The sequence below is a fragment of the Cryptotermes secundus genome, unplaced genomic scaffold (assembly GCF_002891405.2).
Source record: "Cryptotermes secundus unplaced genomic scaffold, Csec_1.0 scaffold7, whole genome shotgun sequence".
NCBI classification, from domain to species: Eukaryota; Metazoa; Arthropoda; class Insecta; order Blattodea; family Kalotermitidae; genus Cryptotermes; species Cryptotermes secundus.
This window is the reverse complement of record NW_019727389.1, coordinates 1,503,668-1,519,678: the sequence shown is the minus strand read 5'-3', so window position 1 is coordinate 1,519,678 and position 16,011 is coordinate 1,503,668. Positions and strand designations below refer to the sequence as shown.

At 43.2% G+C, this 16,011-nt stretch overlaps 1 long non-coding RNA gene across 1 annotated transcript in view; it reads left to right on the top strand.

The window, feature by feature from the left end:
- Positions 1-522: 522 nt before the first annotated feature.
- LOC117282316 overlaps positions 523-16,011 on the top strand; it is a 19,122-nt gene continuing 3,633 nt past the window's right edge. The window contains exon 1 of the long non-coding RNA XR_004513039.1: positions 523-891. This is a non-coding gene — a long non-coding RNA (uncharacterized LOC117282316). The remainder of the gene's footprint in view (positions 892-16,011) is intronic.

The window sequence follows — 16,011 nt, the reverse complement described above, 5'->3', positions numbered from 1 at the left end:
AGTGTTACTAGGTTTCTGGGCTTTGCCCATTATCCGGTATTCTGAATTGGAACAAAATGTTTCGGGAGCTAGATCTACTCCCGTCCTCAAGTGAGGTGTAAGCCCCCACCTAAAAGTTTATTTCTCTCAGAACTAATCCCAGTTACGAATACCAGAGTCAGTGAGTAGAATTCCAGAAAATCCGCAGTATAAACTGCAATGCGCCGTCGACAGAATTCCATAGAAAAAGGTCATTAAATACCAAGACTTCTTTTCCGGAAAATAAACTAAAATCATTTTATTATGCAATATTGTTTCTAAGCTAGTAATTTATGGCGTTCTATTTTAAGTGAATATGGCGTGATTCAGCGCTTTGTGACGTGTGCGTCAGTCTGTCGGAATGTTTTGCATAATATATTAGCGATATCTTTACAGGACAAGAGGGAATGGATATTGTACATCAACAGGTTTCCATTTCCTATTGAGTGCTGTAAACATTTACGCTTTCCGTAGACAATGCCACAAGTAAACTCGTAACTGCGTCCTCACATTCGTGCGTCCATGTCACATTTCCGAAAGAATTCAACGAACTTAAGAGGAACCGGGCATGAAGAATGTAAACAACCCGCAGTGGGCCCAGAGTTCCCTTCTTGGTGCATACAATATGGGATGTACTATTCGCCAAATATCATCGGTGCCATCAAATTGAAAAAGCTGAGATGGGTGGAAAATGTAGCACGCAAGGGGAAGTGACAATCATTCCAAATTTCTGTCAGAACACATTGTGAGAAAAAAACCAATTGTGAGACGTTACCTTAGATAGGAGAATAGTAGAAAGTGTATCACAAAGTCAGATGAGGATTGGAATGAACTGCCTTAGGATCGCTCCATTGGCGAAGTGCTGTGAACTGGGTAAGTAACTTATTGGGTACCAAAGTGAGGTATCTGTTGACCAGCTGACCGTCTATCAATTTTTCAAGCACTCCGCTCCTTTGAATTACTTGAGGGTTCACCACGACTTTACACAAATCTGGAACTGAAAGTCGTCAATTTTTTTTTTCGAAAACGGAACACAAAAATACATATACTTATTTCAAATATTCAGATATTTTGTGTACAGTACAATAAAAATGAATCTAGACCTCGTGTTGGCCTATAATTCCTACACACTGTACACGATGCCTAACGGTTCTAGGTAAAGAGATAGACGTGTTTGTTTTTTCATACACCCCTCCGAAAGCTACTAAAATTAACTGACCATACATTTTAGTAATATACAAGGATTAGTAGCTTTAAGCAAAAGCAAAATTCGAATCGAGGAATAAGAACACAAATCCTGTGACTTCAATTTCATGGACCTTTTGGAACGAGGTATATGTTGTCGGGCAAATTTCGGCACAGAACTGAAAATCCGAAGACATATAAAATGAAAAAAGACGACGACGCTTAAACCAACACCGGCTTACAAGTTGGCTTGATATGCTGGCTGGTAACTTAAAGATACACAAATGAGAGACATAATATCTCAAACTAATCACATGCATGGCCGCGCCATAGCTCACTCGGTTAGTCGCTGGCTTCCCACCGCGGCGGCCCGTGTTCGATCCCCGGGTCTGGTCAAGTGGGATTTGTGTTGGACAAAGTGGCGCTGGGGCAGGTTTTCTCCGAGTACTTCGGTTTCCCCTGCCAATCTTCATTCCACCAATTGCTCCACAATCACCCTCATCTATCATCTGGGGCTGGTACAATAGGCCAGAAGTGGCCGCAGTACAAGGGACTTAGTCCCACCCCACTAGCAATAAAAAACCCTCATGCATCATAACCTAACCCACCTCAACCCAATAACCGAAAGTAACCTGAACTTGAGTATTACCAGGGCCCGGATTTTGATGACCTGAAAATATTTAAAAAATGACCGTAAAAATCCAGAAAAGTGACCTAAAATATGACCCAAAAATGTAATATGCAGGGCCCGGATTTTGATGACCTGAAAATATTTAAAAAATTACCTATAAAATGACCGAAAAAATCCAGAAAAATTACCTATAGGAGAAAAGAAAGAACACTTAGCTTCCTTGTTATTCACATTTCAGAAAACATATGAAGAAAAATTCCCTAAAATGACCAAAAATGTTAAAAAATACCTTTAAAAGTCCAAAAATTTACCCCCAAAATGAAAAAATGACCTTAAACCAAAAAAATGACAAAAAATTACCTATAAAATTTACATTTGTGTAACCAGCAGCTCATATCCGAGATTTATATATTTAAGAGTATCGCATAGGATACAAGGAGAAAAAGACGACATGTCACCAAAATCCGGCCCTGAGTATTATTGTGTGCATATGGAAACCTGGAGGTTTCTGCGAATTGTTGACGTTACAGTGTTAATACAGCGACAGATTTCGGAAGACATTATTGTCGCGGGACTGAAATGGGAGTGGGGAGGGGCGACGCAACTTGGCCAGCGCATGTCTCTCTTTCTCGAATTCTCAAGAATCCCTGTTTGTCTCCCTTCTGCTGTGCTCGTTCCTTCCATAAAATCAGCGAATCTCCCCGTTCCCCTTACGATCCGAACATCCCGGTATAAAACTGGAGTTGCAATCCAAAGAGAAGACAGTCTTATTCTCAATGTGAGCTTAGATGCGGCGTAGAACAGCCGTGTGTGTGGAGAACTAGAGGTGAAGCCGAAAATGCTGTTAACTCGCAAGTCAGTTCACCACAAGACAGCGGAAGACAGTGCAGTGGTGTACAGTGCAAAAGTAGCGGATAATGAACTTAAGTTTCTACCGACATTGAGACTATACATGTTTCTAAACAAGATGAACGTTGCAGTATCTTAATACTCACCGTCGCAGAACCTCAAATATCGCTTAACCTCAACTCACCAAAACCTTATATAAAACCCATACTCCAGCAACATTCGAGAGAGACGAAATTCAGGCATAAGAATATGCAAAGGAGGACTCGAACGATGGAAACACGCAGCCTACTATGCCATTACTGAAAGAGTCATTTCGGGTTCGAGGAATAATTAACCAGTTACATTCCAGAATAGGATGAAGGAACCGATTCGTATTGAATCAAATATTTACGTTTATGTCTTAACTGTCGTCGGCGTCGAAGTCGGCTCCGACTGTAAGCATGGAGCATGTTTCGAGGACAATAATGACAATATAACTTGCAGAATGGTATCCGCCTGTGGTGTTTCTGTATTGCTCCTTTTTTAATCCTCACAGTTTCTAATTTTGTTGTTATGTTTCTATTTATTTCGTATTCAGTGATTTTAATTGAACTGTAGAGAGCTAGTTACCAATGGGGCTGTAATTAATATATAATTATTGTATGTTGACGGTCTTACATAAATATAGTACACCCATCTATCCCTTACCAGGACTAATAAATTATAACAAAATATTTAGCAACATAGAATAATTAGCAGATTCGTGCAGAAATGCATGCAAAGTGGAAACTGAAGAAGGAAAGCATTATGCCAGCGATGCCTTCAGCGAAGCAGATCCTTCGGTGTGGAGAACTGCATGGTAAACTAAGTTTCCAAGCTCGTAGAAATCAGTCCTTACAGAGCAAGCTGGTTCAAGCAGTAATACTTCTAATTTGTAGTCTGGAGGTGCTCGATTCGAATGTGGTTCGGGTAACTAGCTATCTTGACTGAGGTTCTCATGCGTTTCCTCAGTCCCTTCAAATAAATACCGGGAGTAGCTAAAATATGTCACGAAAGTTTCCTTTCAAATCAGTTCATAAATCATTAACCACCTTTCGATTGGGCGCTATACAAACTGGGCTACCGACAGCATTTTTAAGTAAGCAATATATAGATAAATAAATAAATCGGTTACAGAGAGGAGAGAGAATTGACTGTTGTCATAATTTTTTTTTCTGTGGCGCTACAGCTCCAATTTGGGCCTAGGTCTACCTCCATGAAACTCTCCGTTTCACTTCGGTTTACTAGATCTTACACATTCGGTAGGACTCCTTGGGTGGGTGATCAGCTCGTCGCAAGGCCTCTACCTATAGACAAACACAGAAAAACGCACACAAACATCCATGCCCTGAGTGGGATTCGAACCCACGATCCCGGCTTCCGAGCGAGCGAAGAGAGTGCATGCCTTAGACCGCTCGGCTACCATGACCGGCGTGGTCATAATAGGCCTGTGTATTACGAGGGAAACTGTGGTGATGTCCTGACGAAAGCACAGCTGTCTACGACATTTTTAACGACAGAATCAAATTTATATCATAGCACAATATCTGATGTTTTGTTGAATAGGACGCTCCATTAGTAAAAAAACTAAAGGGAGGCTCTCGTGAAATCGCTTGTTATGAAAACACGTTTGGTGACAAGACAGATGTATAGATAAATGTGACAGGGGTAGAGTACAGAGCTCAAGAGCAAAGTTTCCCCAGTGAGACGCAATACATTCAGGTTCCTCTGCAGGGCGAGAGGTTCACCCCTGATAGGGCTGCCCAGTGCCGGCGAACTGGACTCGTTCCAGTTTCGTGAAGACGATGGCCTTGTGATCCAGCTGGAGTCAAGAGCAAATTATCAAGTCGGTAACTGGACTGTTTGCATTTCTGACAGCAGAGGTTCAGATCCAGGCAAGGGTGCTGAACTGTCTTCTCCTCCGCCATGTGCATAAGCACTATTGGGGCGCCAAGGACAGGATAGTAGGAGTCAAACTCAATCCAATATCTGGTCATGAGCCCCAAATGGGGTTCGACACCAAGACAGACTGAATGACTGTCAGTCGCAATGTGACTCTGAGTGTAGTCAGTTGAGCTGAGTTAGTTGGTTGGTGCGTGACTGAGTTAGTCAGAAAACTGCTGAGGTTCGGTTGTTGTGAGCTGTTGCTGTGAGAAGCTGATAGCTGAGGCCGAGGTTAGTTCTGGAACTCAAAGGAAGGTGAACGTCCGCCGTTGGAAGTCGCTACCGAGCAACGGCTAATGAAGACATGATTGTGGACATTAGTGTGTGAGTGTGTGTGTGTAATAGTAAATTGTAATCATGCGCTGTAACAAAGAGTCCAATAAATCCGATCATCAATCCAAAACCCGTCTATAGGCATTGTATCACGTGACAACTGGTGTCAGCAGTGGGACTGGATTGAAGACTGCAGTGGTCCGTACCGTCAGCCTACAAAATGGAGCAAATGACGGAACCAATGTTGGAACACCTGTTACACATCGTGGAAAAGTTCGAGGCCAAGATGATGACCAAGTTAGATTCCTATCAAGAAAAAATGGATGCCTGACTAGAAAAAATAAAGGACGGCCGAAAAGAGGCGACTGCCCGCCTAGAAGCGACTGAGGCCTATCCAGAAGAAATGGAGGGAAATCCAGATGAAATGAATTCCGTAGCGAAGCAGCAGGAATTTCCTAACAAAGAGGCCGCATTGGAAATTGTCGGAGTTCTGAAGGATCGATATGGGGACCGGCGTTTAGCCGTAGGGCGCCACCGACAACCGAGAAACTGACACAGGGTGAGGGTGGGTCCCGGAAGAAGTTGGCCACCGTCCGCACACTGAGGACCCGTCGTACCATTCCCGCACCGCTATAAATTCGTTGATAGGCAACAACTGCGGAAGGAGCAGCTATATAACAGCCGTTACTGAGAAACGACTTCGCAAACAAGCATGTTTGTACGCAAACAATTGGAAGCAGCAACAGATGAACGGTGTTTTCTGCGCGGTCCGTACAGATATGTTATAAGCAGGACAGTAAGCGAGAGCCAGTCAGTTGAGAGTCGACAGTTGGAGCAATGAGTGAGTTGTGAGACAGTCGCCAGCCTGTAAGAACGTGAGTACGGAAGCACAGGACTTTTTGAGATCCGCCACCAGGCAACGACCGGCGAAGACACAGCATGCTGAGAAGACCTAGTGTGTCCTCTAGTGATTTGTGAAGTGTAGTAACGAGTTGTATAAGTGTGCAATAAATCCGATTACCAATCTAAGCTCCGCCTATAGTCACTTAATCACGTGACAATATTAAATACCTTAAAAATCGTAGTTACCGAAGGAATAATATTTTCACTTAAATAACGAGGAACAAAATGACTGGGGCGTCAGAGGGTTGAAGGAGAAATACAGTGTATTAAAACAATGCCTTTAGGGGATGAGACGACTTGATACGAATTAGATCTAGGCGTAAACGGATGTCGGGGAAGTGGGCTGCGAAGACAAGATACAGTCGGGCTATTGCGAAGATTAACGAGTCGTCACAAAATGTTTTAATCAATCGTACAATTTTATGAAGACTCTCCATCTTACAGTCATTTATTAATTCCTTAGCTGAACTTTTTTTAAAACTTTTCTCCATATTTCATTAGTTACAACACATTTGACGATTTAAGTTATTTAGAATAGCGTTGTGCAACTGGGAAATACGGGAGGCTTCGGTTTTCAATCTCGGCCAAGAAATTTGATATCCTGAGTTTACCATAGTTTTCTTCAGTTCCTCCAAGTAAATTCCGGGANTATAACAGCCGTTACTGAGAAACGACTTCGCAGACAAGCATGTTTGTACGCAAACAATTGGAAGCAGCAACAGATGAACGGTGTTTTCTGCGCGGTCCGTGCAGATATGTTATAAGCAGGACAGTTAGCGAGAGCCACTCAGTTGAGAGTCGACAGTTGGAGCAATGAGTTAGTTTTGAGACAGTCGCCAGCCTGTAAGAACGTGAGTACGGAAGCAAAAGACATTTTTGAGATCCGCCATCAGGCAACGACCGGTGAAGACACAGCAGGCTGAGAAGACCTAGTGTGTCCTCTAGTGATTTGTGAAGTGCAGTAACGAGTTGTATAAGTGTGCAATAAATCTGATTACCAATCTAAGCTCCGTCTATAGTCACTTAATCACGTGACAATATTAAATACCTTAAAAAATCGTAGTTATCGAAAGAATAATATTTTCACTTAAATAACGAGGGACAAAATGGCTGGGGCGTCAGAAGGTTGGAGGAGAAATACAGAGCATTAAAACAATGCCTTTAGGGGATGAGACGACTTGTTACGAAACGGGCGTAACTTGGCGTAAACGGATGTCGGGGAAATGGGCTGCGAAGACAAGATACAGTCTAATGACGGACTATTGCGAAGATTAATGAGTCGTCACAAAATGTGTTAATCAATCGCACAATTTTATGAAGACTCTGCATCTTACAGTCATTCATTAATTCCTTACCTAACCTTTTTTTAACTTGTCTCCATATTTCATTAGTTACAACACATTTCACGATTTAAGTTATTTAGAATAGCGTTGTGCAACTAGGAAATTTGGCCCAAGCAACAATGCTTCTGATTTTTATACGGGAGGCGTCGGTTTTCAATCTCGGCCAAGAAATTTGATATCCTGAATTTACCAGTTCCTCCAAGTAAATTCCGGGGTCATATCTCGAAGTAAGCAACGATTACTCAAATTGACGTATAGCACCTAAAATTACTTCACAATCTCTTCGTTTTTCAGCCTTCCCCCGTAATGTTCATCATCCAATAATCTGAACATGTATAGTCCAAACAACGACCACTTTATTCTGAGCAGCTGAAAGAAGCAGCAGTCTCAAGCTCGTGCTTGGATGCAGAATATTCTGAAGCCACCGGTAACCCTTGCGGCCCTACCAAGCAGTGCCACTGCCCTGTATCCTCCCTGTGAGAGCAGCACACCAAGGAGGATGACCCAGAAATGTCTCGGGTGACGTAGGAAAAACCGGAACGACCGCAGGTAAATCCCTGCTCTCTGTATAGGCCTATAATTACTCTAAGGAGGGCAGTGTTTATCGTAACGTTAGTCGGTTTGTCTTTACGTCGTTTCCATGGAAAGCAAATACAGAACTAATATCATAGGCCTATAGGTTGGACTTGAGGCTCTCGAAGATTACCGTTCCTTAGGATGTGATGCAGTACAGTCACTGTGTCACATCCCACAAGATAGTACTCTTCATAAGCTCAGGTAAGTATGAATAGAATAAAAAACAAGGAGTTCCTGGAAGAACTAAAGGCCTATTTGACTTTGATACGACACGGACTGCATAGAGAACGAAGCTTTGAATTGTTAAATAGCGATGCTTTCAGTATACAACTTCGGATGATAAGACAATGGATGAAAGATGAATTGTAAAGGCCTTGGAAGGAAGCGCCTGGCCACTAATATCCTCATTCAGGAGAGCCAGTGTTTCTATTGTCTGAGCAGTTTCTATGACAGAGGCCAGGGGATGAGCTGATCTCGTAACCAAGGAATTCTTCTGTGCGTGGGTAAGATATTCACAGCTTGACACAATACGAAACGGGCTAGCATTGCGGTAACGCTCTTTATTCGTCGTATTCGAGGTGTGCTAGGTTCGAAACTGGCCGGGACAACGGCCATCGTAACTGAGGTTTCCGTGATTTTTCTCAGTCTTTCCAGGAAAATGCCAAGATAGTACCTCGATTGAGTTGAAAATTTATCCTTTCAAAACGAGCTACTACGTTCGACTCTGGCAGTCTCACCGACCATCCGAGATTTTCGTGGTTTTCCTCAGTCTCTATACAAATACCGAGATAATATTTCGATTAGGACAAGGCCGTTGCCTTCAAAATGAAGGTGCTCGTTTCGAGTCTGCTCGGAACACCGGTTGCCTTGGCTGAGGGTTTGGGAGGCTTTCGTCAGCCCCTCCTGGCAAATGCCGAGACAGTAGTTCGATTATGCCAAAACCGCTTCCTTACAAATCCTTTACGAGTCGTCATTCATCAGTCGTATTGCCATTGCACGGTATGAAGTCTGGATGGTGACGTCGTGGTAGAGCAAAGCAAAAGAAATAGCAACCATTTCCGATAAGTGGACGCTGAGAAGACATTTCTTTCTTGAACGTGGTTGAAGATGCTCAGCCTGTACAGATGGTGCGGTGTGAACTATGTTTCTAATTTGACTTGCTCCCTGCTTCGCTTTTGTTTACATGCATTCCGTAAATCTGTCCCTGAACATACAATTAAGCAGCACCATCTCATAGAGGAGCCGGGATTGCGTAGTCGGTATAGCGACTGGCTATGGGCTGAACGACCGAGGGGTCGGAGTTCGAGTTCCGGTAGGGTGAAGAATTGTCTCTTCTCCACGTCGTCCGGACCGGCTCTGAGGCACACCTAGTCTCCTGTCCAATGGGTACTGGGGGCTGTTTCCCCGGGGGTAAAGCGGTCGGGACGTAAAGCTGACCACTCACCTCCAACTAGTGCCGAGATCAAAAAAAGTGGATCTATACGTCCACTTCCCCATACGCTTTCATGTCGTAGTGCTTAATTAGTTAATGAGAGGGACAATGGGAGAATGGAGGTAGGCTTAAAGCTTCCCATTTTGCATTGTATGGAGTAGAATAATCAAGCCGTTTTGCTTGCGGGAATGAGCCTTCGGAGCCCATTTAAAAGCAGGTTGGTTGGGCCCTACAACGAGTAGTGATGTTACAGAGAAGAGGAAAATCTCTTGCCTCTGCTGGGAATCGAACCCTATAGCCCGTAAGCAAGAGCAAAACAGCAAGCAGAGATCCTTGCTTTATTCTTGCAGGTTCTTTGCTTGGCTTACTTTTCGATCCTGTAATTGGAGACAGTATTTTTCTCCGAATCGCCTGAAGAATTCTACCAGACCACAGCGTATCGCGTTCCAGATGGTAGTACTGTCATTGAAATTAAATTTGTGCATGAAAATAAAAAAGAGCATGGACTCTCAGTCACCAAGTATCTGTTCTGTCAAGTTCAAGTTCAAGATAGATTTAGCGCTTTGCTTCCATATGATGTTCCTTCTTCCGTTAGAGAGACAACATAATTGTATGTGCAGCCTTCCTCTTCGGACCTGCAGTAAGATTCGCTCCATGAAGAAGTACCCAATTTCTGGAGCTTGGATTCCCACTGTCATGAGACCCTTAAGCAAATACACAGAGGCTGCCACTTGCATTCTAAGTGGGATGTAACAGTACAGAATACTGACACACTAACCAAATACATTCCAGTCGAGTTGACTCACTGAGATCCATTTATATAAAATTCGTCTAAACTTTTTTCATACGGCATGTGTTCCTGCCTTTGCATCATCCCAGTGATTCAGTGTTCAGTGTCCATTCGACAAAGCTGGACCCAATTCCGTTAGTTTTCAACATTTCTTTTTTTTGGGGGGNTTCAGCGGTGTTATTTGATTAGTGTGGCTGCTGCCCCAGATCTTAGTTCTGTTAGGCCTAAACGTCCAAAATTTCGTGGGGAAGGCAGGAATTACATGCCGGCCTTCTCGATTACTGCTCATAAGAGTCTGTCAGTTGCTACGCTTCATGGATGGAAGAGGCCACCCAGAGGGGGGAGGAGTGGGGGATTGGCCACTCCAGACAGGTGGCTGCCTTCTAGGCATTCGTAATTGTGGTGCGCAAACCCACTTATGTTAAAACATCTTGATTATGAGACAAGACGGTGCTGCCATCTGCATATTGATTTATTAGGCCACTCCTCCCATGTAACCAAGTGGTCCAGATTAAGATGCGAAACACATTAAACTCATTCTGCTCTTCAGAGTAGTTATAGAAATAAACGGAAGCAGACATTTCCTTCGAGAAACTACAATGTTGAATGTTGAGAATGAATCGAGATATTTGCGGAAGTAATTGTCTCATAAGGACTTAATGTAGAAGGTATCGATAGCAATAAGTTCTTGCGTATACATGGGTAAGTTCAGTATAATTTAATTTAAAAATTTGTTCTGAAATATCATCAACAAAGAACACATTCAGAGATTCACAAGCAATTTTCTTTTTCTGCGAACAGGAACACTGTGCATTCCATTAACTCACAATAATATTGTGACATGTGGACCCATTACTAGGCAACGACTCCGCAAACACATTCCCGTGGCAACGAATACGCAGACAGCAATCGAATAAATTCCGTTGCTATGCAACGGCACTCTAAATAAAACAATTGAGGAAGCAGTGTTTTCTGTGTCCATATTGCAAAATTTTTCCGGAGAAAGGTCTGTAGGCCTGTAACATCAGTTTTGTGGTACACCGGGACTAGTATTTCTATTTGATGTCGACAGTATCTTTCTTCCAATTCTACTTCTAATAATGCCCCACATTTGTCACTAATCCCTGTATAATGCTGCATGAGGCAAACAAGTTTTCCGGTCGGACTAGGTTAACATCCAGCAGTGCATCCCCTCGGGTTGGGCTTTGTACTAACTGCGTGTACCCATTTTACCACACCAATCTATTTACAGATGCCTCACCTCCACGANTGCATGAGGCAAACAAGTTTTCCGGTCGGACTAGGTTAACATCCAGAAATGCATCCCCTCGGGTTGGGCTTTGTACTAACTGCGTACTAACACCAATCTATTTACAGATGCCTCACCTCCACGCGTTCATTCCACGTTTCCGTTCCAATCGACGTAGGGCAAGTTTAAATCACCTCCAATAATGCTACACTTTGTAAAATTTCCTAAATAATCGGCCAGGCTTTTTATAGCTCGCATGGCCTAGTTCGGAGTTCTGTAGATGCCCATAATTTCCCATGTAAATTTCGGGTCCCTGCCTTGCCCTTCAACTGCTATCATCTCGAAATCCTTGTCCACCCATAGTTCTATGCAAGCAATGTAATTTTTTACACAAATGAACGCTCCACCACATCGAGTATTCCTGTCTCTCCTGAACGTTGTGTAATTGTCCCGAAATACTAATTTCCTCTCTGAGACATGACTCCGTACCTATTATAACATCGGGATTATAAGTGTCTATTAAATTCCAAAATTCTAAAGGTTTATTGAGGATACTCCTGCAATTTAGCTGCAGCAAAACCAGCGAATTGCCCTCTATCTTCTGTGCCCCTCCCGTGGCTAGACATTCATCACTTGTCACTTCAGTCTCCGTCCTTATCTGGTTCGTTCTCACTTCTTCAGCCCTTGTCGTCGCCCAGACTAGCGTAGGATCTTTGGTAATCGTGTTCCGCGTCCTTTCAGGCGTTCCCTCCTTTTTAACACTCATCAGCAGTCACTCGCTCCGATTCTGTCCTCGGCCGCCGATGTCTCACACACTCTGGAATACAGCTGGCCTGGTTTTTTGGCTCCACTTCGGTTTGTATGTAACGGGAAATAAGTTTTTGAATGCCTGTGTCAAAGAAATCTGTAGCCTGCGAGCTCAGCCACGTTTTGACACCTCCCATCAACTCCTCATTATTGTTGAAGCGCTGTGATCCTAACCATTTCTTCAGGTAGGTAAACAAGTGGTAGCCGCTCGGAGCGAGATCAGGGCTCTAAGTAGGGTGGTCAAACAACTCCCAGTTGAAATGCTCCAGCAGTGTTCAAGTGCGAACAGCTGTACTCGTATAAGGATGTGCACTGTCGTGGAGGGGCACTACACCGTATGTCAGCATTCCACGTCTTTTGTTCTGAATGGTCCCACGTAGTTTTTTTAGTGCTTCACAATGCATTTCTGATGTTATTGTGGTCCATTGTTGTATGAATGCCACCATCAATATTCCTTTCCTGTCCCAGAAAAGAGTTGCCATCAGCTTTCTGGCACACAACGTTTGTTAAACTTGTTCGATTTGTTTGGTGAATGTGTGTGCATCAGCTTTTGACTGTACTTTAGTTTGAACATTCACAAATGAAACTCAGATTTCATCAGCTAATCGTAACGATATGGTTGAGGGATTCATTGCCACGTTTGTGATAACACTCTAAAAATGTCAAAGCCAAAGCCATTGTCTGCGTTTTGTGCGCACAGGTGAGCGTTTTCGGGAAACATTTCGCGCAGAACTTGTGATAGCCTAGCCTAATTGTGATAATCTCGTAGAGAACAGTGCTTGAAATTTGTGGAAATTCACATGAAACTTCTTAAATTGTGAAGCGCCGCATTTCACAATTTTTTTGGCCAACATTTTGAATAAGATCATCACTCACTACAGATGGCCGACAACTTCGCTCTTCATCGTGATCATTTTTCGCCCATCTTTGAACATTCTACACCACTGTCTTAGAGCTCCTTCACTCATATTTTGGCCGCAAACCGCGCATAATTTACGATGGATTTCCGCAGCAGATAACAGTGCGAATTTCTCAGGTGGAGTGGTTATCAATGACGGGACACATCATAACTCACTCTGCAGAGACAATAAGAAACACTAGGGGACAAGTTATGTGATGGTTTACTAAGCAGTGAGTCATGTGGCTCTCCCCCGCTCCTACACTAGTTGCCTAAAATAAATGGAGGTTACTTTGCGAATAAACCTAGTATTTCTGAAATCATTATTTTTGAAGCTATGAGTAAGACTTAAATGGACCGCGCCACAGTTCAAGCGGTTTTTTATTGCTAGTGGGGTAGGACTAAGTCGCTTGTACTGCGGCCACTTCTGTCCTATTGTACCAGCCCCAGATGATAGGTGAGGGTAATTCTGGAGCGATTGGTGGAATTAAGATTGGCAGGGGAACCGAGGTACTAGGAGAAAACCTGCTCCAGCGCCNAGTACTTCGGTTTCCCCTGCCAATCTTCATTCCACCAAATTCCCCATCATCATAATCACCCGGGGCAGGCTACAATAGGTAAATCAGTGGCCGCCGTGCCGAGTGGACCCAGTTGGACTCCACCCCCTCCCCATTAAGCGAATTAAAAAAAATAAAAAAATAATTAATTGAATCAGGACAGCTTAGTTGGAGGGCTTTCATGACGGTCATGATCAAGTTTGCATAAGAGCAAGGGATTTCTCCAACTTTTTAAGAACATCTTTCATTAACTAAATTTCCATCTTAAAATTCTAACATATTCGATGTTCAATATTTTCTTCACACCCGTGATTTTGGCCTAAGTTGACATTCTTGCGGAATATAGTGCAGTTTTCTGTCAATATTTGCACCAACATTACGTGTGAGAATGTTTCCGTGTGCACAAGGCGATACGCAGAATGACCGAAAAGTCAGTTAACCTAAAATATTCTCTCGTATTAAGGGAAATGTACAGAAATAACCCTGCCAGTAAAATTTACAGATTGGTATCTAAGAGGAATGAATTATGTTTTGAATATGGAGGGCCTCATTTCGAATTCAGTAAGTAGTAAAGACATTTCTGAAGAACTGCGTTTAACTAACTAGCTGACTTCCGGGACATATTGTTTTTAACAAGCATCAACATATCATCAATTTACATGTTCATCATTCGTGAATATCTAGCTTCCAAGAAACCTTTTTGGGCCTTAATTAAGTAGTAACTAATTATGCACCCAGCACAATCCCTGTAGTCCTTCCTCACTTCGTTACCCTGATCGAATACTCAACAGCCAAGCTTCTGCCGACAGAAGCCTGTCCGTAAGCCTACAGAAAGTCTGAACTAGGCACAATGAACATGGACGTCCTGTTTATCCATAATATTTTTTTTTCCTTGGCACTACAGCCCCAATGGGACAAGGCCTACCTCCATGAACTCTGTTCACTTCGGTTTTTCTAGATCTTACACATTCGGTAGGACTCCTTGGGCGAGTGATCAGCTCATCGCAAGGCCTCTACCTGTAGACAAACAGAGAAAAACGCACACAAACATCCATGCCCTGAGTGGGATTCGAACCCACGATCCCGGCTTCCGAGCGAGCGAAGACGGTGCATGCCTTAGACCGCTCGGCTACCGTGACCGGCATCCATAATACTTACAACTGCCTATTATCTTTTCTTGAGAGAACCATCACGTCAGAGCTAGATCTGATATTTGGTTTTATATTTAAGACAGTTATTATCAGATGAAAAAGACAAATCTGGTCAAAATTTCGGAAGTGTGTTCATATCTTAGAGAACTTAAGAATAACCCCGAAAAATGTATAAAAAGAAGCATCAAAACGAGACACGCATAGCCTAATGGAAAGCACTGAGGCAGTACATTGCGTAAGGCATTCTTAAGACACACTTACCTCCGGAAGCAAAAGGACGAGTTCCATAGCTGAGAGAGGCAAAAACTATGTCCCAGTACAGCAGTCACGGATGCAACAGTTTTAAAAATACAAAGTAATAATTTCTTATTCTTTCCGTGGAACAGCTGTAGCCTTCAATGAAGATTTGTGGCCTCAGTAGTGCGTCTTTAATTGCTGGACTGGGGCCGGAACGGGAATTCCCGCAGTTCTGGGTCACCGACAACCTGTAGTTGCATACAGTGGTCGCGAGTTCGGTAAATAATTTCGCTAGATGTAAATTTCCTTGCGACTTTCTTAATTTCTTTCTAGATTTCTGTTTTACATTTTCACCTGCATCTTAAATCTAAACCCCACACGCTTACGTAGAACACATCTACGTGTAATGTACATCATACAGTATAATACGCAAGTGGCTTATCTCCTAGAATAGGATGCTAGACCAGAAAGGGCTGTTAAAAGGTAAAGTCAGTCCTGTGCTTAACTAATTAAGCACTACACCATGAAGGCGTATGGGGGAGTGGCTGTATAGATCCACATTTTCTTGACCTCGGCACTAGTTGGAGTCAGCGTCTGCCCCTGCCGCTTTGCTCCCGGGTAAAAAGGCCATCCATATACCCACTGGATAGGAAACTGGGTGGGCCCCAGCGCCGATCTGGACGACGTATAGAAGAGAAAATTCTTGACCCTACTGGGACTCGAACCCGGAACCCTTGGTCGTTCAGCTCGTAGCCAGTCGCTGTACTGATTACGCTAGGACAGCGGCAACTAAAATAAGCAGAAATTAATTTTCCTGCTTTTTACAATCTATCTGGGGGAATTGGATGTGAAGTGTTGTACCGCAAAGAAAATAAAACGTGAACAGAGGATACAAAACAATTTATAGCGGTGGCAGACATGTATAAAGAAAGGGAAAGCAGGCAGACATAGTTACCTCTTGTTACAGGCCTATTTTCGAAGTACTGAAAAAAAGTTTAAAATAATAGTTTTTATCTTAATGGTACTTACAGCGGCCTCCGTAGTCTAGAGGTAACGTTCCCACCTCATGACTCGTAGTACGCGGGTTCAAATACCCGGCGGAGGTCGTCGAATTTTTAAGGGCGGAAAAATTCAGGGAACAAGTCCTCCG